Raw genomic sequence first — 25762 nt, 5'->3', positions numbered from 1 at the left:
GTGTTCCCACCTCTTGTAACTAAGAGTTTTAAGATATAAGACCTTTCTTCTCAGCTGCAGTCACTTAATGGGGCTTCTTAAGGAATTCTCCATATCATGTCCCAAATTATCATATATGGGGGGAGGGGACTCAGCTTGATGCCACATCCATCTCAGGGACTGAACTGCCATATGTGTGTTTGCACCAGAGCTGAGTTACATCCTGGGAGAGAAAGTCCACCTGAGAGATGAGGAAGCCAGGCATACAAGCTTGGCCTCCTTGGGGATGGGGGCGGGTGGGTGGTGATTTGAGGAATAGCATGGGGTTGTCCCTAGTTCCCTGTGTTGGAGTCTTCAGAAAGAGGGAACCATGTGTGAAAATGGAAAGAATTCCTCCCCACAAATTCTGTAAGACCCCATAGTGCGTTTGGCACACGCTACAGCCCATGACACAGTGGCAGGGACCAATTCTGACACTTCCAAGGTTTGAGATACTAGAGCAGTTGAAGGGGAAGTAGCCAGAGAGGAGATGAGATCTTATAGAAGCAACATCGTCTTTCAGGAATTAGGAAGTGCTCAGTTGATAAGCAGGGTCTTATCTTGAGTGCAGCAGAACTCATCCGAGCTGACAGTGGTGCCAACAGACAGCACCATCGGGCAGACCCAAGGCTGCCCAGCAGTGGGAAGCTGGAGTGGAGAGGAGGAAAAAGCAGTGTGTGCCATATACTAACTCATCGGGTTTCTCTCATGTGTATATGGGATACCTCCTGGAGACTCCACGAAAAACTCTGGATGGGGGTGGGGTGGTGAATATGGAGGAACCTGAGGTCCTGTATTGGTAGATGGGAACAAGATCTTGCAAAATAAATTACTGCCATAAATGAACTATAATAACAGGTGAGACCATGTTGTGATTTTGCCAGTGTTGGCACCATGCCTATTTCTCTCTTGGCTTACCTTCCTTAGCCACATTCTCCTTCCAAAACCTACCCTCCCTGGGAGAAAGTCTCCCCTGATATCCACTAGGCAAAGTCAAACTCGCCCTCTACATTCCCCTAACATCTTTGAATAGTGCTCCTATTCTTAACGCTTTCCATGCTTTCTGTAATTTGCTTACATGTCTCTCCCACTATACTCTGAATGCCTACCTTGTGCTCACATTTTATTTTCCCTGAACTGAGCACCATATAAATGGTTATTGAACTACCAAATGGTTATTGAATTACCAAATTACACATTTGTCTAGGTCTGTCTTTGAGGTAGAAAATATTTAGAGCCAGAGTCTGGTTGAGCTGCTACTCCATTTCATATGTAAGATTTTTGTGGGTTGGTTCACTACTGAGCTTTTCTTGTTTCTGTTTTACTGGAAAATCAGTTTCTCTTGTTATTTTTCCAGACAAGAGGGGATGTGGCTAAGAATTGAGGGCATCTGACTAGGTTTTTTGATTTAGTGACCTTAATCTCCAATGCCAGAATTAATCTTTCTTTTGTGAGGACCATTTAAACCGAGAAAGAGTTAATACTTACACTACATCACGAACAAATTGCCTCATTCAGGAAGGAAAAAAAAAATTCTCCCAGAAAATTGGATGTCAGTGGATTATTCCCCTCTCAGATCCATGGATTAGTGTGTGGGTGGGGGGGAGGGCGTCCAAGTGGAAAAAAATGTCGTATCAATGTTTTTAAGGGCAATGCTTGCTCTTTCATCCCGCCTCAGTTACGGGTTTCACCATCAGCATCACATGATGCGTGTCACACTGCCTACCTCACTTATGCCTATTATGGAATTTTGTTTATTAAAAATTTGAGAGCTCTTTAGAATTACGATACACTTACATCAACATTGACCGATGATCCATGCTCTCATTTTTCTCTTTCATCCAAACACTGGCAATTCAAAAATTCTTTAAGATGAGGAGGACCTTAAAATATTATCCCTTACTTTATGGCCTTATCATAAAAAATATTTTTATGCAGTGAAGATATATGGCCTATATAAACTATGTAAACATGCATTTTCTTAAAAAGATTCACAATTTATGATGCTCATTGAAAAAGATAAATATTAGGTTTAGTAAGCCAAGAGTGAAGTTACTGAATCTTTAAAAAGAGAGAGAGAGAGAGACCTTTGAGGTATGAGTGCTCATTTTCCTTGATCATTTAAATAGCTCTGGACACTTTGTAGAGACCTTTTAAATGCATTCTTCATCACTAATGACATTTTCATGAAAGCAGATATTTCTTATTTAACAGTCCAACTATTTCTCTAGCATGCTCTTCAACTTCCATCACAAAAGGCTGAGGACAAGTTGAAGTTTTCACAAGTCGGCTAATAAAATTATAGGCCTGATGGATAGTCTAGGACCTTGGGTTTTTCTCTTAAGTTCATGGATCCAGAAATCCTAGGAACGGTGGCCAGAGGACATGTCTGCCGGTTTGGAAATAGACGAGGGATCACTGACACTCTAGGAGGAGCCGTAGCTATTGATCTCCTGAGTAAATGGCTTGGTGCTGCCATCTCAGGTGTTTGAAGGCCACGGCCAGGGCAGCAGGTGTGATCTTGTGATGCTGTCTTGAAATGACGATGACACATCAAGAAAACGGGGCTTCCCTACAGAGGTGGCCAAGGAGGGGTTTAAGATGAACGAAGGGCAGGGCTTTGGTCTGAGCAGGAAACATGTAACCTACTTTCTAAATAAAATGATTTTTTCCCCAAAGATGTCTTTAATGTGCCAGCTATTCATATGTACCCACGAGAGTGGTTTCTCAGGGGCAGTGTCTTCCAAATCAAGGAGGCTCCCTGGTAAAACGCTTCAGTGGCCATTGGATGTTGGCAGTGGGAACGCCTGCCCGCCCGAATCAACGGCCACCCCGATTTCTCACAAGGCATACTGCCCTGTGGAGGAACGGCACGTTACCAGCTCCCTGGCATCTGAACGGGTTCAGACATAAATCTCACCAGCAAGAGGAGAGGAAAGTGAAAATAAAGTGTGAGGCATCAAAAGGAAGTTGCAGAACGCATGGCAGATGTTGTGAGATTTGTCTAGCAAAACCCTGTGCCAAGCACGTGATTGATGACATTAGCCAGAGAGGTTAATAGCTCTGGACGGTGCAGCTTGGGCTTTTTAAAAGTAAGCACAGAACAAATGCTAAGGCCGCAGCAGGAACGGCCAGCTAAAGCAAGGGGGGTTTTCAAAACAAATAGCATGTCATCTGCTTACATAACGTCGATGGTTGAGGCGAACGGAAGGCGAAAAGTAGTCAGTGGGCCCCGCGGTGGTGGGGGAGAGAGGGCCCTTCACGTGCCGACTCCTTTGAAGGTGGCAGATTTTGAGTGACAAGCAGGTTACAATGAATTCTGCAGGAGGCAATGACATGCCTAGTTACATCGTGAATATTTTGGCCTTAATTTATGCTGTGAGCAATGGCTGAGCCCAGGTCCATTACGTGCCCACTGAAGATGATTTATGTGAGTTTCGTGTACTTGGACTTTAATTATTCACATGATTATCAATAAAAAATAAGGGCAGAGCAGTGTTGAATGTGAACAGGTTGGCAGGGACAAACAGCTGATTGCAGGGACGAGATGTAGATGAGGGCAGGAGAACACTGCCTTTTTCCTCACATCAGGGCTGAGAACAAATTCGTAAGCAGGATTTACACTTTTCCTCCCTTTTTCACAAACATACAAACTGCCAACCTGTTAATCAACTCCCTGATGGCAGACAAATGTCTCTGGGAAACATGTGCCAAATATCAATTGTTATTGGCTGAAACTCAATAGGATAGAGTGAATTGACGCTGCCATTCTACCCCGCGCAAGGCAATCACTGATCAATAGTGAGTAATTGGACATCACTGTGTGAGGAGAGAATGTTGACCCAGGGATATCGCAATGAGTTATGGTGCATATTAATCACTGTCTAACCGTTTCATCAATGTAATTTCTGTCCAACAACCTGCTATGGTATCCAACTCTGGCAGTGGGGCTCCCATTTTTCCCCACAAGTATTAATTTGAAGGGCAAAACTGCATGATTCAAGAGATCCCAATTTCGTGCCCCTTACCCTTGATTTGGTGTGAGCCTCGTGCTCTGTTGGGTTAGAACTCCACACAGGCTGCAGAGCGGGCTAGAAAACCTCTGTCCCCTGGGGAGAAGGAAAAAAAAAATGAGAATGAAGTAAGCAACAGAAATTCGTCTGGAATGGGGCTCTTCCCCAGAAGTAACATTTGGTTTAGCTCTTGTTCTCCTCCTCTCACCTAAGAACTTGCCAAGGGACAAGCAGGAAGAGAAAAAAAAATTTTTCAAGATTCAGGCCCTAGAAAAAAAATGGAACTATTCTAGGGTAAAAATAACAATCCTCAGGAACGTTCTCTTTGGAGAGTCAGTTGTTGGCGGCAGATGCACCTTCCAGCTGCGGGGACAGGTGGGGGGTTACTGCCACCCATCTCGGGATGAGCTGATGAATGCTCTTGCCCCAGGGCTGCTTGCATGTTGAACTTGGTGGGTTAAGTAGCGCAGTTGTTGCTGAGTAAATGCCGCCCTGTTCTTCTTTTACTTCACGTTTTAGGGAGCAGAGTTTTCCTGAGCTTGAAGATTTAATGGCAATTCTCATAATGGTTATGATGCTATTAACCAACTCCTTCCATCAAAAAACTTTTTTTTCCTCATTTCTTTGCCTGTTATTTTTAGGATAAAATGCATTTTCCATTAGCAAGAGGAAAGCCTGAAAATAATTGAGATTGGATTTTTCTGGAGTAGAATCCCAACAAAGTTTTTCTGGTATAACAACACTGAGACTTCAGACAGAGCCAATACCAGGACTCCAGGAAGTTGTCTCACCAGGGGAGGCAGTTTTGGGAGGGGGAAAAAAAAAAAAAAAAAAGCAAAGGTGGCAGGAACACATGGTGGGAGGTGGGAGAGCAGCTTCCCTTCTGTGAGAAACCCAGGCCTGCTGGGAACAGGACCTGAGGCAGGGATGTGGTTTCTTAATCAACACTTTCCCAGTTAGTCAACACTCACCAAATTAAGGAGACATCATAAGAGCAGAGAGGAGTAGGCCTCCCAGGGCACATCTGTGCCTCCCGCAACAGCTTCTCAGCCAAGCAAATGGCGCCAGCATGTTGTAACATGGGCCATTTCCAGAACGTGTGTTGGGACCTCTTCCATTTTCCCTACCTGCTTCTTAAACCATGTGACCCACCCCAACTCTTTCCTTGTGAGAGTCATTTGGGAACAGCTGGAACAGGACGATAGCCTGCTCACCTGGATCCAACTGAGCCAAGTGGTTGATTGGGAGCTCAGATGTCTGCCCAGGTTTGAAATTCTAGTTGGAAGGCCTTGGGTTTGTCAGACGATCGGGAAATATTCCAAGGCCAGACTTCAAAGTCCAATTCTCTAAACTTTCTTCTTGACAGTGGGCCAGAAGTGTGGCAAGAGCAGTCCAGCTGTGCCTTGAGAGTTTAGGATTTCCTCCATCAGACCTGACTCTTAGTTCTCGCAGAAATAAAAGAGAAAGAGAAAAGTTGAGATGTTTATAGAAAACTACCTTTCCGTAATGTTTTACATTCGCATAAAATAATTATTTCCCCTGTTAAGAGCACTTCTATTTCTTATTTGATGTTCATAGTAACTTTGTGATGTAAGCATTACAGGTATCTGGGGCTCCAATTTACAGATGAGCAAACTGACCCTGGCGTAATTATTCTATCTTCTCAAGCACAAATAGCTTAAGTTGCTTGAACTATAAACAATTTTTTTTTTGCCTTAAGTCCCGACGTTTCCTGCTTTTTTAACGGGTCTTCAACACAAATTTTATACTACATTGACAAAGGAGGATCATAGAGAATATAAGTAAGTCTACATTTAAGTGTCTTATTAAAAAAAAACACACACACTTTTGAAAATGCCTTCCTAGTTTTTCAAAGTAAAAGATACTCTGCAAGAGATTATCTGGTCACTTCGCCTCCACCCGCCAAGTGTTAGGCAGGGCCTTTAAATCATTCAAGACAGCTAAGAAAATCTCCTGTTTTTAAATACCCCAAGAGAAAGAGATTCCTCAGCTTTTGTGGGTAACTTTTCCTGATGTTTAACATTTCTCAGTCAGGAAATTCTTTCTTGTGTCCGAAATCCCTAATGCATGTAGCTTGAACCCACTTCCTCCAGTCGGTCTTAGGCGGAGATGCCGAACAGCTGGCTGTGTTCCTTAGCGTGAGAGATCATTCCAGAGAGAAGGTGAAGGCTGTTAAACCACTCCTCAGCCTTTTCTTCCACAGGTTCAATAATCCCTACTCCTTTCACTATTTCTCAGAGGTCTCATTCCCCAGCCCTTTAATCATCTCTGTGCTTTTTCCCACATAACTCAAAGTTTCTGTTGAGATACGGGCTGGGGGCAAGGTGAGCCTCTGTTCTTGAGGTAGGGGTTCTGGAAAGGGGAAGAAACGACTCATTAGGACTGACCAGCGCCCACTCCCCACCCTGAATACTGACGATGCAACTGGCGCTCAGAAATCCAACATTCTCAAGGACTTGAATGGATGATTAGCGAAATGCCTTTAGAAAAAACAATAGGATATTTGGCAAAACCCGCCTTGAATATCTCTATTTGTACCCAGTGTACTCCCTTCTTCAGACTGAGAAAGTCTCCAAAACGATCTCAAAAGCTGTCTAAAAATGACTCACTGAAGAATTTTTCTTGGGTAGAAGGGTCCAGAGCACCATTAGTTATTTAACATTTCACGTGCGTTTTACATCCTTACTATAACACCATGTGGACCTGCTAAAGCACAGGCTTTATATAGTTCCATGATTTTGCTCCTGCGTTTGATATTTAGCCATTGACTTAGTAGGTAATTATTATAAAATTCATGTGGTGAATAGGACCAAGATGTCAAGCAGCTTTATATAAAAGAACAAAAACTATGGGATAACTTTGAACTTGAAACCATTTCATGTTCTTGCTGATCCTTGAGAAATAGCTACAGGTGTTCCTTGAGCGAGGTCAGAATGTCATATGAAGGATGTGGTGATGGGAATGAATCCTTTAGGGGTAGTTCCTAAGCATGGTGTACATCTGTTATGCATCTAGGGTTAGCTAGGTAGGTAGCAGGTCTAGAAGTCTTAAAGTAGGTGATCGTGAACAGCCACCTAATAACTACAGATGGGGCTCAAATTGGCACCAGCCAATAAACTAAGCCCGAAGACCACTGGCACAGTGTTTGGGGTAAGATAATGGAAGAAAAATGGGCTGCGGAATGTCTAAGATTCCAGCTCAGAATGATTGCAGCTGGCCTTGATAGCTGGAGGTGATTATCACCAAAATATGCCCTCTGCCTCAACACACACATTGAATTTATTTATTTAGACAAATATGGTTGCTGAAAGCTTTTAGAAAAAGGGAAATATCATGTGCCATATAGAATTTTTATATTTACGGTGAAAGGTAATTAATTGATAAGGAAGACAAAATGAAAGTTGAAAAAATATCTATTCACAAGACCTATTCACAAGGTCACCTAAGGGACCTTCCTCTAGGCAGGAAACAATTACCTACTTTGTTTATCTTTATCATTAGGACCAAATAACCCTCTTCAAATGGTGTCAGCTCATTTCCACTGGCTCTTTGTTCCTCCCAGGGGATTCAATAGAAGTAAAACCTGAGGGTATGCTATTCACAACCTGAAATCTTATTCACCTGATCCCCTCCCTCCCCCTCCTCCCCCCAGTCCAAGACTAACTGTGGGGAACCAGACTGTGAGGACAGGGCCTTGCCACCTTCTTCCAGACTTCCGTTTTTTATACTTGCTGCTGGGGTCCTGACCACACCGTGTACTGAACAGAAAGCAAGGTAGTTTCCAACCAGAGTTGAGGTCTTAGCCCACTGCCATAGAAAACAACACTGAGGGCAGAGAGCTTATGGAGACATAGGAGCATCGTCAGAAGAGGGGATCATCTTCTGCCCCATGGACCACGGCAAAGTTTCCCAACTCTGGCTGAACATTGCATAACCTGGGAACTTATAAAAATCACCCATGCCCTGACCATGCCCCAGAAATGGTGATTGGAGTCCCCTGCAGCCAAGCTTGGGAACCACTAAGGGGATAGTGACTGTCAACGGGATTGCACGGGCAGCTCCAGAATTTGGGGGTTGCAGGTAGGGAGAGCCTTTAAGCATTTGGGAGATCTCAAGAAACAACTAGATTTTAGAAATCTTTAAGTAGGAAAAAAAAAAACCGGCCATAAACCAGAGGGGAATGCCCAAGGGCCCATCTAGCACACAGTAGATATTTGACTGTTAGTGAGCGTTAAGAGGCCAAGCCTGGGGTCTAGCTGCCCATGTCTGAATCATAGTTCAACCACTAACTACCACGGTAACTTGGCCAAGTTACTTAACTGGTCTAAGCCTCATTTGCTTCTTCCATTAAAGGATTTAATAGGACTGCCAGAGAGTTGTGAAAACAAATCAAGGAGCTCTAGGTAAAGTTCTTAACACACTGACCAGCGCCCACTGGTAAGGGCTCAGTAACTATGTGCTATTATTATTAAAAGATCTGAATCCAAGAACATATATCAGCTGGGCCATGCCTTCCCTCCTCAGCATCCCCCACCTCCACTTGTCTCAGGTCATATGGGTAAAAATGGCCTTGTCTTCTGAATGTTAACAACCTTCCTATCCTCAGGTTGTTCCTTGCTTTGGGGAGGTGTCCTTCCCTCAAGCAGCTGCGTTGGCCCTCAATCCCTTCTGCTTACAGACATTGCTCGTGATTTCCTCATTTCAGGCTGGGTTCGGTTTTTATCTGAATTCACCGGAATAAAACTGCTACAGTGTGGAGAAGGGGCACTTAGATTGGCTTGCTCTGGACCTTGTCATGATGCGGGTGGCCGGACTGGCTTTGAAATCCTCCCGTGATGCTACATCTTCAGTTGTTCCTCAATTCCCGTAGCATTGACTTGACGCCCACTGCACCGTAGTAATTGAAATAAATATCTGCTGGATGTTCCCAGACCACTGGTAGGCAGTTTTGATGATTGAGAAAGGGTCCTAAGCCATCTGAAGGGGAACAAGCTTGGTACTAAGTTAGCTGATCAGGGTAAAGGTGCTATTAAGCCAAATATCTCTCCAGAAATTTCCTTTAAATGATGTACATCTTTCCTGACTTCTCGGAAGAAACTCAATATGGTATTTCCCGTCTAAAGGCAAGACACAGCTAAGAACACACTGGGTCTTTACATCTTCTTTTCTTGCGTGTATCTGTGATCAAAGCAAGAACAGTATCCCTGGAGTTCGGGGCTCGTGGGGTGCTAGAATTTAGGAACAAATCTCTCCTTAGAATTTTCTTCTCCAGGCACTTCCAGGGGAAATCATTTACTCCTGGTATAAGTGAAAAACTTGTTTGGGTTTGACCTGCTTAATTCTTCTTGAGTTAAACTGCATGTGAATAAAGAAGGTTTTAAAGGTTTTAAAACAGACCCAGGCTTATCAGGAAACCACAGCTCATTAAAGAAAAAGAAGTCCCTGACAAGATTCCCTCCCACCACTCTTTTTTAAAAAAACCCATTTTAAAGGTAATAAGAAAGTGAATTTTCAGGATAACTTCACCCCCACTTGGGTATAAAGGGCACAGAAGATTAAACCTTTTGAATAGAAAAAATTTAAAATCCAGTGTCTTGGACACAAATGCATTTTTTTTTTCTTTTTCCTTTCTGGTGTAACAGTGCTTCTGAAACTCATTTTAATGGGGTGAGGAAAGGGGTAGGAAAGAAAAAAATCCTGTCTGTTATTACTGGAACACCATTAGCAGTTCACTGGCTTCCCTTAGATTTGCATATAACTTCTACTTAGTGACACCCCCTCTTTCTTTATAGTAGCTTTTATTTAATCCTCTTACATTGCTCTCTTTCTCTACACACACACACACACACACACACACACACACATGCACGCACACATATATACATACACACATACACTGTTCTCCCCTCCACACTTTTTCTATCCTAGGGATTCATTCCGCCTAAAAGCAAGGGTACATTTTCTGTACATTCCACTAGGAGTTAAGAACAAATGTACACACATACTTTTTAAAGTCCTGATCTAGGGGCACCTGGGTGGCTCAGTCAGTTAAGCGTCTGACTTCCTCTCAGGTCATGGTCTCAGGGTCCTGGGATTGAGCCCTGCATCAGACTCCATGCTCAATGGGGAGAGTCTGCTTGTTCCTCTGCCCCTTTCCCTTCTCATGCTCTTTCTCTCTCTCTCTCAAATAAATAAATAAAATCCTTTAAAAAAAAAAAAAGTCTCTGATCTTAAGACCACTCCAAACAGAACTCATGGAAAAAACATGGAATTTGGACCTAGAGAGATAGAGGTTTGGGAGAGATAGCAGTTTGGGCTATGTCGTGACCTTGTACAAAGAGCGCCACCTTTCTAAGCCTCAGTTTGCGGGTAAGAAGAGTGCTGCATTAGTCAGGATTCTGAGATCCTTCTAGCCTCCTTCTAGCCTCCTGCCCTCCATTCTCTCATGGTTGGTTGTGAGATGTGATAATGTGTTATGCATCTTGGCATCCTGGCATCTTGGCCTCCTTCCATGCAAAGAAGGGACTGAAGTTAACAGGTGGAAGGCACATGCCTGCTCTGTCGGAAAAACAGTAGCTCCTTGGAGAATCTTCTTTGGTAGACTTTCACCTACTGCACTCTGGCCAGAGTTGCGTCACATGGTCGCCCAGAGCTGCCAGGTAGCCTAGGGAATCGAGTTGTCGGCCTGAACAAAAGCAGGCTGTTAGTCTGGGTAGAAAAAACGGGGAGGATGGATACTGGAGGCTAGGCCAGGCAGTGTTTACATCAATCTACTTCACAGAATGATTGTGAAGATGAAACAAGTCACGTATGTAGCCTGCCTGCTGCACCTAAGGCGCTCGCTACGGGGTCCCTCCACCGCATGACGGTGATGGGGTTGCACCCCTCATACGGACATGGGTGTGTGTGTTCAGGAAGAAAATCAAGCAGGTTCTAATGCATTCCATGGGGACTCTGGAGCCTTCCGTCAACACTCCTGACCCCTGTTTCTGGACATGAGGGGTCTCCTGTTCAGGGTGGTTAAGCCCCTCCCCCTGGTGGCACCCCCATGGCTGCAAACACCTCAGGGTGCCAAGAACTTGGCTGCTTTGGAAGGCCTACACCCATCCCCTGGGCTCGCCTCTGTCCGAATATAATAATAAATTGATAAAATACCTTGTCAGGCTCCACAGCAGTTCTCTGCCACACAGTCTCATTATGCTCCTGCTTCATAATTAAAGTTGAAAGAACACAAGCCCACTGGACCTGTCGTTAGCACGTGGTGTGGCTGCCACGGAGAGAACATCACGTTTGATTTCTGGGCCTGGTCCCATATGCTGGCAGGGGTCTGGGGCCTTTGTTCAGTGTGGTAATTCAACCTTCTCCAATTTCTTATCAACAAATGTGTATGCAAGAAGTACTGTTTTCCCCGCTCTCACCAGTGAGGCGTAGGGTAGAGGGTGCTCGTGATGGGTGGTGGGGTTAGGGGGCAGTTAAAGAGACTTGCGAGAAAAGAATAACCCAGGGAAGAGACTAAACTAGAATCTCATACACGGGTAAGAGAACTGCAGTGCCTCAAACGCTCCCATGCTCTTCATTCAGACGTGGAGGTATTTGGACTACCTTAAAGCTCACATTGCTGAAGGACCCAGAGAGCTGGGAAAGAACAGAAAAGTACACATACACACAAATTTAGGGGAGCTTTTCATTTCTAGCATAAACTATATACCATGGGGACATAAATGACCCTTCTAGGTTTAGAACCCATAAATCAAGCATGGAACTGCCAATCCTATGCATTCAATTTGGCTGGCTGCTGCCTGCCCATAGGAGAAAAGAGAAAGCTGAAATCTCCTGCATCCATCTACAGCACTCTGTCCTGCCAAGACCCCAGGAAAGTCAGAATCTGGTGAGTCTTCTCAAATGACACCAAAGCCCTGCCCCAGTGGATGGACTCCAAGCCAGGCCCTTTGCAGGCCAAACTCTGCTGCATTTGGTACAAGAGGAAGGGAGGACAGATGTGACAATTTATGTTTCTTAGAAAACTTCAACTGTAAAATCTTTTATACCTGCTGAAGAAGGTATAAAACTGGCTCCAAGCCAGTTATTCAGGTGCTAGAAAGGCAGTGTGGACAGCAGTGAAGAGTGAACTCGAGAGGCAGGGAACACATCAGGCGTGGTTTACACGACACAGGTACTAGTCCAGGCTCTTCTTGTTTTAAGTGACAGAAACCATATTCAAACTCTCTTAAGCAAAAAAAGGAATTTGTCACTTTGTCGCTGGAAACTCCAAAGGTATAGCAAATGCTTTAGGCAGCAGCTAGATCCAGGGGCTCAAATGGCTTTGTTTTCCTGTCCATCTCTGGGTCCTACTGGCCTCATTCTCAGCGGAGCTGTCTCCTTGAGGCAGCTACTAGTAGCCTGAATTTATGCTTTCTTGGTTTAGCAACTCCATGGAAAGAAGATATATTAGCTAGCTATTGCTTTTTTTTTTTTTTTAAGAAAAAAATGCTGAATGACAACCACAAATCCCAATAGCATAGAGTAAAAAGCATGTATTTCTTATCAATCTGAAGGTTGAGGAGACTTTGCTTCAGTCTGAGGTAGCCGGAAGAACTCTGCCCCACGTGCATTCCTTCTTGAGCCAAGGATGAAGGGGCAGAAGCTACCCTGAGGAAGCTGTTCTCCAGACAAAAGTGAAGTACGAAAGGGCAGATTCCAAGGTGCAAGCCATGTTTCAAGCCCCTGCTTGCATCGTGTTTACTAATATCGCATTGGGCAAAAAGCCACATGGCCAGATCCAAAGTCAAGGTGTAAGGAAGTACATCCTACCTTTTTACTAAAGAAACTGCAAAGTTATTTGGCAAAGGGTATGAATATAAGGAGAGACAAAGAATTGGAACTAATAATTCAATTAACCCCAGAAGACATCTTTTCCAGGCTCCAGCTCTCAATCCAGGGTACACGCAAATGGGTCTTGTTTGAGTGACATGCCCGTCTCTGAACCAATCTCTGGGATGGAAATAGGAACTCGATGGCCAGCCTGAGTGACCCAGTGAGCCAGGCATCCTATAGAGGTAGCGTTAATGGCAGGGCAATGAGGCATTATAACTGACAGTTCCCTCGGACCACATGGGGCGCAGAAAGAATTCTCCAGAGGAAGGAGAAGGCACGTGTAACAGCATGTCCGGCAGGTAAGACCCAGAGCTGTCCCTGTCCACTAGAAGAAAAAAGGGGTCTGAAAACTCACATGTAGGTGGAGTCTTCAATCCTGACTCTTCTGGAAATGTCTTTTAGAGATGGGGGGAGGGGGGTAAAACAGGCGGGGGAGCATATGCTTTCTTGTCACGAATGCTACCAGTGCTGTGTTCAGGGTCTTCATATGCATGCGTTCCCATTTATGCATACATGCATACACACGCATATGCATCTATACACATGGGCGTGATCTTACCCTGTATGCAGAAATCATGATTCTAAGGATGAAGTTGATATATTTTCTGTGATTGTCACTATTACTATATGTGGGTGCATAACACATTATCACAAATCACAAATCCACTTTTGGCCCTGGCAGGTCGAGTTCATCCCTGTCCCATGTGGGGCCAGTTGGGGCAGCTTAGAGGCTGCAAGCTGAATCATCTCAAGGTTCTCTCAAAGGGAGACAGCAGAATACTGATTGCCTTTTATGAACTAGCCTTGACCATTTCGTGGTGTCACTTCTGTCACAGCTATTCACCAAGGTGGTCACAAAGTCCCGTGCATGTTCAAGGGGAGGCAATATAGACTCTACCTTTTGATGGGAGGGGCAAGGTCGTGAAAGGGCATGTGGGATTAGAAATATCACTGTGGCCATTTTTGGAAACTACAATCTGCCACTGTCACCTTCCCCTCCCTGCTGTGACCCGAGTATGAATAGAACAAGGGTTTTGAAGCCATTCAGATGAGAGTGAAAAATTCTTGCCCTACCATTACCTGGCTATGTGACTTTAGCCAAAGTTTCCAGCCTGTCTGAGCTTTCTTCTCTTTATCGCAAAATAGAAATGCAAATACACTTTATGATGGGCAGTTGTGAAAAATACATGATCTCGGTAAAGATCCTAGCCTCATAAGAGCATAGTGCTCTTTCCTATCCTCCCAGACCTGCCCTCACTGGTTTTCTTGAGTCATTTGTGGCTGTTGGAGTTAGGGCCACAATTTCTCCCTGGAAATCGGGGAATATGGCGTGTTAACACCTGCATGAGTGAGTCAGGAACTCTAATCCAGCCATTAGCAGACACGATCTAGTGCCCTTTCAATCTATAGATCTTTTCACAGAAGTCAGTGAATTGTAACCTAGGAAGTGCTGGAGGGACACACGAGGTGCTGGGAGCTAAGTTTAATTTACTACTAAGTTCAGTACAAAAGTCAGTTCAAAATTGAATATGGCTCTGTCCTCAACAGTCCTGTAAAATAATAAGAAAACAGAGATATCACAAAAAAGCAATTTATCCAAATAAAGTCATGATCTCAAAAGTATTCTCACTTTCTAACACTTTTTTTTTTTTTTTGGATATATGTAAGTTAGTATGAAAATGCCATCTATTGGAAGAAACATCATCTATTTTTAGGTGCTGCTCTATCTCCCCTACAAAGAGCCTTTCTTTTGTGACGTCTCGAAATATTTTTTTCCTCAAAAGATACAGTTTTCTTTCATGGGAAATAAAATCTTATTGCCAATTCCTTCCCAATCCACTCTCCTGTTTTAATGAAGAATCACATGTTTCCAGCACAGGGTAACTAAATAAGAATACGCATTCCTGTTGATGCAGGTAAGTAGGACTTTGGAGAACTCACAGTCCAACTCCTTCCCTGGACTGCCATTCTTGCAAGCCAAAGCTCCTAGGTGACAGTCCTTGCCTGACACATTCAGACCCAAAGGACTTTAAGGGAAAATGGGATTTTCCCAGGTCATCATAGGATTTTGGTTTAGGACCTCCAGGTAGATATTCCAGGTTACTCTGAAAACTAAATACAGCAACTGACCTGGTCCGTTCAAGGTCTTTAGTTCGGGACCTACTTAGAATGGGCTTAAACCCCAAGGGCTAACAGTCAAACTGAGGGTAAGAGATGTTTAGAGTCAATGAAAAGGAATTTGCCTTATTAAATGCTCCTCTAGACAGAATCCCTATTTTTTTTCCCAGCAGGAAGGCAAAGCCCCACTGGGGAGGCTGGCTAGTTGTGAGATGACATACATGCAGAAGAACTGTTTTCCAGATATCCATCAACAACTAATTTGTCTCCCGAAGCATGGAATTTAATTACGTATATTGGACATACTTGCATAATCACATATTTTTATTACACAAAACTGTTCAGTCTTTTAAAATATAGGGACTGAATCCCGAGATGTCTTTGACATCAGAGATTTCCAAAAGTAAATACTTGGAGCAAACAATTGTTTCCTAGTATTGATTCTCATTTGCTGCCCTTCAATATTGTTGAGCATTCACCTGCACTCATATTTTGCTGTTATGTTGACAAGGGGGGACCAATGAGTTTTTATTAAAACCCCATAATGCCGAGTCCTGCTATCAAATTCATCCTAATCTTTAGCTAATCTTATTCTTCGCTGCTTCTCATAGCCCGTAAATCTTCCTCAACCTCTGCCTGAGATCATGCCCTTCTCAAGCATTTTTCAATCTCAGTTCCACTTCTCTTGAAACAAGGTGACCAGAAGTGAACATGAGACTCCCCACAAGGACAGAAGCATACTACCTCTTCAAGGGGAAGCCAATTAACTGTGAAATAACCAGCAATCTTTTTAGTACTCTCCTCACTTTTATAAAAGAGATTGAGATGTCACATTTACTTGGCTAATGGTTATTGTTCTTAGAAGAGGCTGAATTTAACTTCAAAGTGGCTAATCACGACTATCAGGACAAAGGGAGAGGAGACCTACCCCACGAGGATGCCATGGTGACCATTTGAAGTTTGCCTTCTAAGGCTCTTTGGGAAGTCCTTTCCGGATATTAGGAGAGACAGCCACAGAAGGGCTGAGCAGCACTGTGCTGGGGGGTGGATAAACAGAGGAAAAGGCCAACAGTCCAGGGAATGGGATAACAAGGAGGATACACATATCCAATATTTAGGTAGAGCATACTATATGTCAGGGGCTATTTATAGGTGCTATTTATAGACTAGTTCATTTAATCCTCCCAACAGCCTTAAAAATGGAAATTATTAGCATAATCATTTTACAGAGGAGGAGATGCGACCTTGGAGAGATTTTCTGAACCCCTCTAAGCCTATGATATTAACTTTAATGGCTTTCACATCATTAGGCCCTTTGTTTTATTTTATTTTAATTAATTAATTTAGAGCACATGTGCACGTGTGCGAGCAGGGGGAGGAGCAGAGGGAGAGGGAGAGTGAGAATCCTCAAGCAGACTCCCCACTGAGTGTGGAGCCCAATGACTTGGGGCTCAATCTCACGACCCCCTGAGATCTCGACCTGAACGGAAATCAAGAGTCGGAGGCTTAACTGACTGAGCCACCCCGGCGCCCCTAGGCCTTTTGTGTTAAATGCATTTTCTCCCCTAATCCCCACAACAGTCCAGGAACTCCTTACACAGGTGGAAACCAAGCCCCAGGGAGGTTAGAGAACTTCCTCAGCTCACACAGCTGGCCAGCAGCAGAGATGAGGTCAGAACCTCGTCCCATGTGACGCACCCAACAGCCTTTGGCAGCTCTGGCCTCCAAGGGTGCTGGGTAGTGGTCACCGATCTAACTTCCTTCTGCCATCAGAGAGCCATTTGTTGCTTGTAATGCAGAGTGTCAGAGCAGCATGAGACCTTAGAGGCATGGGGAGGGGGAGGGGAAGTGCTTGGCCCAAGGACGTATGTGAAACCCTGGAGTGTCAGTAGATTTTCCATCTTTCTCCGTTGACCGACTCATGCCTTTGGCATTTTAATCACCACCCTGCATTCTTAGGAAGTTCCAAATTAGCTTGTTAGTTCTTGGGGGAAGCCGAGTTTGTAAGCAATCCCTGAGTCCAGCAACAGAATGCTACCAACAATCAATAAAAACAGAGAAGTCCAGAGGTGACTGGAATGTAGTTGTCTGCAGGTGGGGTAGAGACATCCCAGCCCACCCTCGGCCATTCTCTAGCTGGTTACACCATCACTGCCATGTCGCTGTATGCCCCAGTGTAGTAAACTCAGACTCTCAGATGTCAGGGAGGAGAGAGAGGAGTCGCCTTTGGTAAGTGTTCAGCATGGGAGACCACTGATATGTACGGCTTTACCTAAGTTAATTATTATGACTTCATTTTATAGGTGAGACAACTGAGCATCTGAGAAATTAAGTAACTTGCCCCAAGCCAATAATGAATAGTCAATATTATGTCACACTGTCCACATTGAGGGTGTCACTGAGCCAGCATTTGAACCTAGGCGCAAGTCCTAAGCCTGGTTTCCGTTACCATGCTACCGAATAAAGCAAACATCAAGGTCCCTTCGCTACTTTTGGCTACTTTGTCTTTTGGGGACAGCTCTCTGTATCTTCTATTCTCTATTTCCATACTACCTTGAGGATTTGCCCATAATGGAAAACGAGACAAGAACAAAAGCCCTGTCACTTACCAACGCCTTCTTTAGATTTCGGTTGTCATGGAGGATATATTTATCAGCCTTTGTTTGCTGTGGCTGCCGCTGAATTTCCCAAACCTGCTAATAGAAGTCCATGTTTGGCTGGCCCAGTGACCAACAGAACAAAAAGCTACAAATTTTCTCTATAGAACATTAATCGAAGGTCTCTGTGCTGTAGAATCCTTCTCTCAATTAGAGAGCTGTCTCGGGAGTAATGTTCTCTCTAAAAATCATGATATACACAGCTCTATAAATCGATGAAAGACTTGTGACCATTAAACTTAATTGATACTGAATTTAGCGGAATGCATTTCAATCATGTTGCCATTTTATTTGAAGATGAGTTTCTGGCATTCCCTCGTTCCTTCTCTCAGCATGCAGGGTCACGTAGCATGCTGGAGTGACGTTTCTGGGAGCCGAGGAGGAGAAGCAGCTCCGAGTGGAAGGCCTCAGAACCCGGCAAACAGGAGATGTTGCAAGGTGCTGTAAACAAGTAGACATAAAACAGGAAATAAAAACTGATTTTAAGTAAAATCAGCAACAACTTGGTTTTATATAGTACCCCATATGTTCCATAGGAATAATACCCCATGGCACTTTATAGTGAAACAAGGTAAAAAAAAAAAAAAGAAAAAAAAGAAAAAAGGCTGCTCCCAGGACCACGCTAGGAAAATAATTAACTTCTTGAATATGTTCTCAGGCTTGTGTAGGTGCAATTCTTTCCTTGAGATTATTGTCGGCAATAGTGCTAGGGAGCTGTTGTTTTCTGTAATTGGCTCTGGACGGAAGCCATGCTGGAAGGAAAGAGCAAAGACAGCTTGTAGTTACAGTGCTTGGAGACAGAGAGAGGGAGAGAGCGTGTGCGCATGTGTCTGTGTGTGTTGTGCGCGTGTGAACTGCAGGAACTGGTCTTAGGATATAGAACCCCCTCCCCCAATGTGATCAGGTTATCTAACCTAGAACCATCACTGACACATGGAGACAAAATAACAGAAGAGATGCTCCAGAATCGATAATGTCCAGAGTACCCCAATGCACTTACCCTTTTGCCATTTTCTAAATGCATATATATATATATATATATATAAAACTGGGAGAAAAACTTAAAGTTTCTCTTAAAAAAAAAACTACCCACAAGAAGTAAGTTTTACACAGAACCTTCCAGTCTAGAAATGCCTTATATGTCTGGTATTTTTTTTCCAAATAGATCATACTTCTCCATCTCAGCAAAGACCTTTCTAGACACATGGATTCTTTTTCTATCCCTTCTTTGCTATTTAGCAACTCTATTTTATCCAGGTTAGTTATTAATGGCCTACAAGTATGCTCTCTTTCAAACCTGTTGCCTCTGAGAAATAAAACACATGAACATGGATACGTGACTTCCCTAAATTTGTCTACTATTCTTTTATTCCTTTCTCTGAGACTCTGTGTACATCAAAGAACAATGAGAATGTTACTGGCTAGAAACAACCTTATTATGGCAAACATTTGCTGTAAGAACAATGCTTATTCATTTATGTAGACTGCCCCCAAAACTGCACCTATAGACATTGACTGTTTGCAATATACCTAAAATGTCCAGTTATTTTTTTAATGATTTTTTTTAAGATTTTTATTTATTTATTTGACAGAGAGACACAGTGAGAGAGGGAACACAAGCAGGGGGAGTGGGAGAGGGAGAGGCAGGCTCCCCGCTGAGCAGGGAGCCCGATGAGGGGCTCAACCCCAGGACCCTGGGATCATGACCTGAGCCAAAGGCAGACGCCCAATGACTGAGCCACCCAGGTGCCCCTAAAATGTCCAGTTAAATAAATTTAAAAATATATATTAATGTATTCAACTCCTAATCACCTAATTGTTAATTTTTAAAACCTTTTTAGTATATTATTTCCTTATTTAGGTAGAGCTCATAGAATATAATTTGAAAAATCATAATTTTTAATTTTTTTAAGTCAGCCAGTGGGGGAGTGGAATTTTAGAGACATAGGAAGTTTCATATTCAAAGAGTTATATTAATCTCCATTTGCATAAGAAAGATGTTGCATATTGATTTCATTTTTTCAACTGACATTTATGAATCAAAAGATCTCTGCTAGAAAATGTACAGATACAAAAACAAATAAGATATATCTTCTAGTTTATTCATGAGAGTTCACAATCTAGGAGATATTGCATACAAAAACAAATGACCGTTTTTTTCCAACATTGAATGTGATATTCAACATAAGAAAAATGTAAAATGGTATAAGAGGTCAAGGAAGATCAAGGTCACATGTGTTTTCCATGGGTTGGGGGCAATCAGGGAAGTCTGGATGGGGGAGTTAGAATCTGCAGGAATCTGAAACCACGGCTCCCTGTAGCTACAGCAGATATTAAACATGGCCTGACTCCTAGCCAGATTGACATGGACCTGAATGATAGGTGGGCTTTGAATAAGCAAGGAAGTTGATACGCATTGAGGCATCTGATCGGAAAGCATGGTCAGAGAATATTGGCTGAGAAGTAGAAAATGTAAAGACTCTCCAGTCTGGCTGGAGAAGAGAAAACGTAAAGAATAAAAACAGAACTTAAATTGGGGAAGACATTCACTTCTCCTAAATTGCTAGGATGAATAGGTATTTATCTTAACACCTAATCAGGAGTGTGATGGTTTGCAGAAGAGTGACGTAATCAGCACTGCAACTTGTTGTTTGCAAACAAACAAAAACATTGGTTAACTCAGGTTCAAAAGAGCTTTATTGGAAGTATACTCGGTAGCTCAGAGAAGCCACAAGAAGGCCGAGAAAGAGGCAATGGGGAGTTGAGGAGGCTGAGACACAGCTGATCGTGCCGTAGGAATTGTCTAGTTAGAACGTCCACACTATGACCTCCCTGGTGGGCACTGCTGGACTCCTGAATCCACTGTCACCACTGCTCCGAACACTGGTTGTCAAGCCCCTGCTGCCACCACAATGGATGTTAAAGTGTACTTCCTCTTTGCACCCCTTGCTTTAGGCTCAGAGTTCTAGATGGATCATCCTATACCCTCACCCTAGCTCCCAGGTTTCCCAAAGAACAAATATCTGGCCTCCTCTGCATCTGCAGTGGGTGTCTCTGAAAGGGATTTCAGTCGTTAGGTCAAAAAGAGAAAAACCCAACCAATGCCCGTCATAGATAGAGTCATAGATAAATCCATGCTTGTGGAAGGTCAACTAAGGGTGGACATAACTTTCATGAGAAGAACATCAAATCTTCCTGTGACATCAAGGAAGTGGGAAAATGCAAAAAAAGAAGAAAAATGTCACTGGGCATTATCGTTGGGAGGTCATCCATGCCCTGGAATTTTTTACGAATTTCATTAGCACAGACACTCAGAACATAAAGATGCATCCTCCATTATGTGACATACGCAGATATGCAGCTTTAATTATTTGCTATATAAATTTACACTTTGAGAACTTGGTATATCGTTTCGGGAGGACTCCTAACTCTTTCAGGCTGACATGGAACCAAACATCTACTACTGTTATGTGTGACTAGGTCTGAGTTTTGAATGAGAGTAAGTTGAAGGATCCATCCGTACAGACCTGTAAGAGGACGCCCGATGCGGTACTCTGTCGTCAGACTACACCACGCATAAAGCACCCAGGAAGGAAACTCTCGTTTTAAAATAGCCTGCAAAGCAGACTCCACAATCTCCCTTAACAATCATATAACCACTCTAGTACAGTTAAGCATCTTTTGTGACTATAAATTTGAATCTTAAGAGAGACAAGCAAAACTTTGTTAACACTTCATAATTTGAATGGAAGTGAAGCTGATGGCGAGAAAAAAAACTCACCAGTATGTTCAGAAAACTTACAACATGAAACATCTCAGCAATTGCCAATATTTAAAGGTTATGTCCATCATGTTAGAAAGTGGCATAAAGTTTTCACCCTTTTCAAATAATTGGGCATCATACCGATGGGTAAAATTGTGCATGTCAGTGAGTCCTGTGCTGATGTAGGGAAATTGACAGACACTGTTTAAAGGAAGCCAAAATTTTTGTGCATCAACTTGTCATGCTGGGAATAATTATACAACTGTTTTGTTACCTTCAGCACTGTACCATATATTATAATATTCACTGATTCTTCTAGAGTTTTTGTTTGTTTTGCATAGTGCAGCAGATCTGGAAAATGTATATTTGTAAGGTGGTTGATGCGATTACACTTTATAAATGAAGACCAAACCTCAGGAGTAACGTTGCTGTTACTGCCGAGGGTGGTGCATTTAGATACGGCCCTCCCTCTGTATCTATTAGGTTTAGCATCATCAACAAGAAATTACAGGCTAATAGGTCTAGAAAGGACCTCGGGAGGTCAGCCAGCGTTTGATGCAGCCGTCAGATAAGTCTGCACTCAAGTCGAGGGATCCATCCTCATGAGAATCATTATCAATAAATTCTTTAGAACCCACTGCATGTGAGTCTGAGTGTTTTTATGTGAGTGTGTCCGTGTCTATGTGTATGCATGTATGTGTGTGTGTGTGTGTGTGTGTGTGTGGCTCTTTCAGGTGCCGAACAAAGTCGGGAAGTGCCACCTGGCTCAAGATCTTTTCAGTAATATCTGCTCATGTAACTTGTTATTATTTACATAGCATTTCATATTTGCAGAGGGATTTTCCAGCACTGATGAATCCTCAGAACATTGTTGTAAGAAAGGGCAATCCCAGTTCCTCCACACACAAAGGCACAACAATTAAGAGGCTTGAGGAGGTCTACAAACTAGTGACTGGATAAGGATTAGACTCTACATCTTTGACCCTGAATTCTTTTCAAATCCTCTACACTTTTTTTTTAATTGACCTTTCACTTTGGGTATTATCTTAATTAGGTCCTGACAAATCTAGTGGGACAAGGGGACTGGGCAGAGGGAAAGTAAAATTAGACTTCTCAAGTCAAAGGCATATGCTTACCAAGTGACTTGACTTCCAGAAGGTTCACATTGTTGAAATGGCTTACACCACTTCCCACCATTGCCGGGCTAGCTCGCTCGTGGTCCTGGGGAAAGGAAGTGTGGCAAGGGGAGTGTGGACGGCGCTGCGTTTCCTCCCCTAGAGGTGAGAGGAGTCTGTAAGCGAGTATATTTTGACAAGCTGGAGCTAGGAAACGACAATCTGTCCCAGTTAAAAAGAGAACGTATTGTAATAAATAAAGACCTTTCTGACTTTTGTCATCAACGTTAATTAATATTGCAGGTAAGTTGTATGTATTGAGCCTCTACAGATGTGTTGCAGGGCTGGGGATTTGAATCCATATTGCAGTGATTACGGCCAGGCAAGCCGGTTGGAATGAGAACCGGATGCTTCTTATTCTTAAAACCTGCTTCAGATGTCCCTTTGGAACTGACAAATTGCTCAGGTGAAAGTCATCCCCTGCCAGGTTTCTGCAATTTTCCCAACTTCATGCAACTTTTCATTTTCTTGTTTCTTGTCATGAACATAGAAAAAGAGCCACCTGATACCTTTGGGATGGCATTTACAGTTTGGCTGGAAGTGGAAGTGCCGGACAAGTCAGGAGAGAGTTGTCTTTCACAACAGGATTTCGGGATTTGTCAGCTGCATTGCAACTAGCTGACAAATAACCACATGGGGTGATTTCTGCCATAAACAGGAAGCGCTTTTGTTCTGAAGGAGATAGCTAGGCAGCGCCAATTTAACTCTATGCCAACTGAGCATACTTTACCCAGGAGGTGAAATCCTAAAGGGGTCATACCACTGAGGCAAAAGTTAAAAACTTACAGTCACAAATTAGAAACTTCAGCTTGAGAAGATAAATCAAGTAATCCCAATATGGGGAAGCAAATGATCTCAGGGATTTGCCAGGTGATTCGTTGCTCTGCTTTGAGGCAGCCATTTTCTGCTTTTATAAATGAACTCAACCTATTTGTAAGTATGTGTGTAGCTGCGAGAAGAAAGATGTACTGCTGATGGGCAGTATCCCATCCATCATGTGATACGTTGGTAGGGGTGATCAGCATGCATCTGGACCTGGACATTGCAGTCCCACAGCAAGGAATGTTCAGCCTGTCATTCACTTCCTTGGCAGACCAAGGGGAAATTGGCCCATCCAGCCCAATGCCCATATTAATCTGTACGATAAAGCAATTGTTAAAGCATCTTACTGACAAAAATATGAGAGACTCTTATTGGGTGTCAGTGAACCTTTTCAGGAAAGGGCCTGTACTGGTTAAAATGCGTTTGGTACAGGGGCACTTGGGTGGCTCAGTCGGTTGAGTGTCTGACTCTTGGTTTTGGTTCAGGTCACGATCTCAGAGTCGTGAGATTGAGCCCCTGCCTCGGGCTCCGTGTTCAGCAGGGAGTCTGCTGGAGATTCTCTCTCTCCCTCTGCCCCCTTGCCCCCCTCCCACTCTCTCTCTCTCTCTCTGTCTCAAATAAATAAACTTTAAAATGTGTTTGGTACAGGTGATAGATCTACCTAGAGTGGCTTAACCAAATGGGGGTTTGTTCTCCTTGTGTGATGAGAAGTCTCGGGGGGACGAGGCACTGGGCCGGGTGGTTCCCGGACAGCATTCAGACAGACTGCTGCCTCCACTCATCTTCAGCACACTGCATCTTGTCCTTGTGTTCATTGCCTCATGATCACAAGACAGCTGCTGCATCTTCAGCTTCCCCTTCTGCCCCATCTCTCCCTCACTCTCCCCTCCTGCCACTTCTCTCTGCCTTCCTCTTCTGCTTTTAAGGGTTCTTGTGATTACATTGGCTCCCCACCCCAATGATTCCAAGATAGTTGCCCTATCTTAAGGTCCTGATTACTAAACTTAATTCCATCTGCAAAGTCTCCTGACAGTTCCTAAATTAGTGTTTGTCTGAATAACCAGGGAATGGGAATCTTGGGGGAAATCTGAACTCTGCCTATCCCAGCGAGCTCGGGGAGTAGAATTTCAGCTACCTGAGAAGATAGTCCCAAGAGACAAAGCTGTAACCAAATGACTATAAAAGGCTAAACCACAATGTACCCAGATTATACCAAACAAAATAAAATGCTTACAGAGAAACCCATTGTCACTGAGGGCATACAAAACACACCAAAGCAAAATATACCAGGGAGCCCTGGGTTCCGTTAGCTATTTCTGGTTTCACTGGACGTTTTTACTCAATGGTATGACACTGAGTTAATTTGAACAAAAATGCCTTAACAAACATCTTTTGTTACAGTGTTTTCTAAAATGGGGTACAGATACCAGGTGGTATGTCAGTTAATTTTAGCACTGAGCTAATTATTTTCAGTTTTGATACTCATGTATTTCTTTTTTATGCATGATTTCATAAAAGATCTGGTTTAGGAAGATGTTAAGTATGGATTTCCCTGAAAGTCACAGCAAAGAGAGTTGACTTGAAAAGGTAACACTTTGAAAAGAAATGGATGACTTGAAGAAAGAAAAGATGACTTGAAGAAGGAAAAGATGACTTGAAAAGGAGTGAGGGTTTGGGGGAGCAAAACAGGGACCTAGAGAACCCCGCGGAGAGATGCGTGGTTGACTTGACTGCTGCTAAGCAATACTAGCATTTGATCCACAGCACCTTCTGAAGGACGCTATGTCATGAGTCTCAGAGGATGACAGGGGGAAATATCTATGGACTCCTATCCTCCACCAATCAAAGATGACGCCATGGGCATTAGCACCCCACACTTCTGGGCTATACAAGCATGAGTGGCCAGCAGGTTCTGGCAGGTGCTTGGAGGTGCTACACAAGGGGCAGCTGTGCAAAGTTAGTTGAGACCTACCTGCCCCTGGTTGTTGCAGCAGTGCCTGGAGTAGGAGGCGGGCCCAGGAGCCGCTGAAGAGCTGGGGTATCCCACAGGTTACTGTAAGTTTATTGTAAATATATACATACCATAGACATAATGGCATATAATTACATAAATATGTAATTGTGTAGAGTTATATATACAATGCAAGTGGGATTACCTAAAATGTGTTTACCCGGATCCTCCAAGAAGCAGACACAAAGATGGGATTTAATGTGTAAGAACTTTATTAGGAGAAATGCCTATAAGAGGAAATGGAGGGAGAGCCAGAGGGACTAAGAACTATCAGAGTCACATCAGGCCCG

Source organism: Halichoerus grypus, chromosome 4 (genome assembly GCF_964656455.1).
Source record: "Halichoerus grypus chromosome 4, mHalGry1.hap1.1, whole genome shotgun sequence".
Taxonomy (NCBI): Eukaryota; Metazoa; Chordata; class Mammalia; order Carnivora; family Phocidae; genus Halichoerus; species Halichoerus grypus.
The sequence above is the reverse complement of the archived record's forward strand: the minus strand, read 5'-3'. Positions refer to the sequence as shown.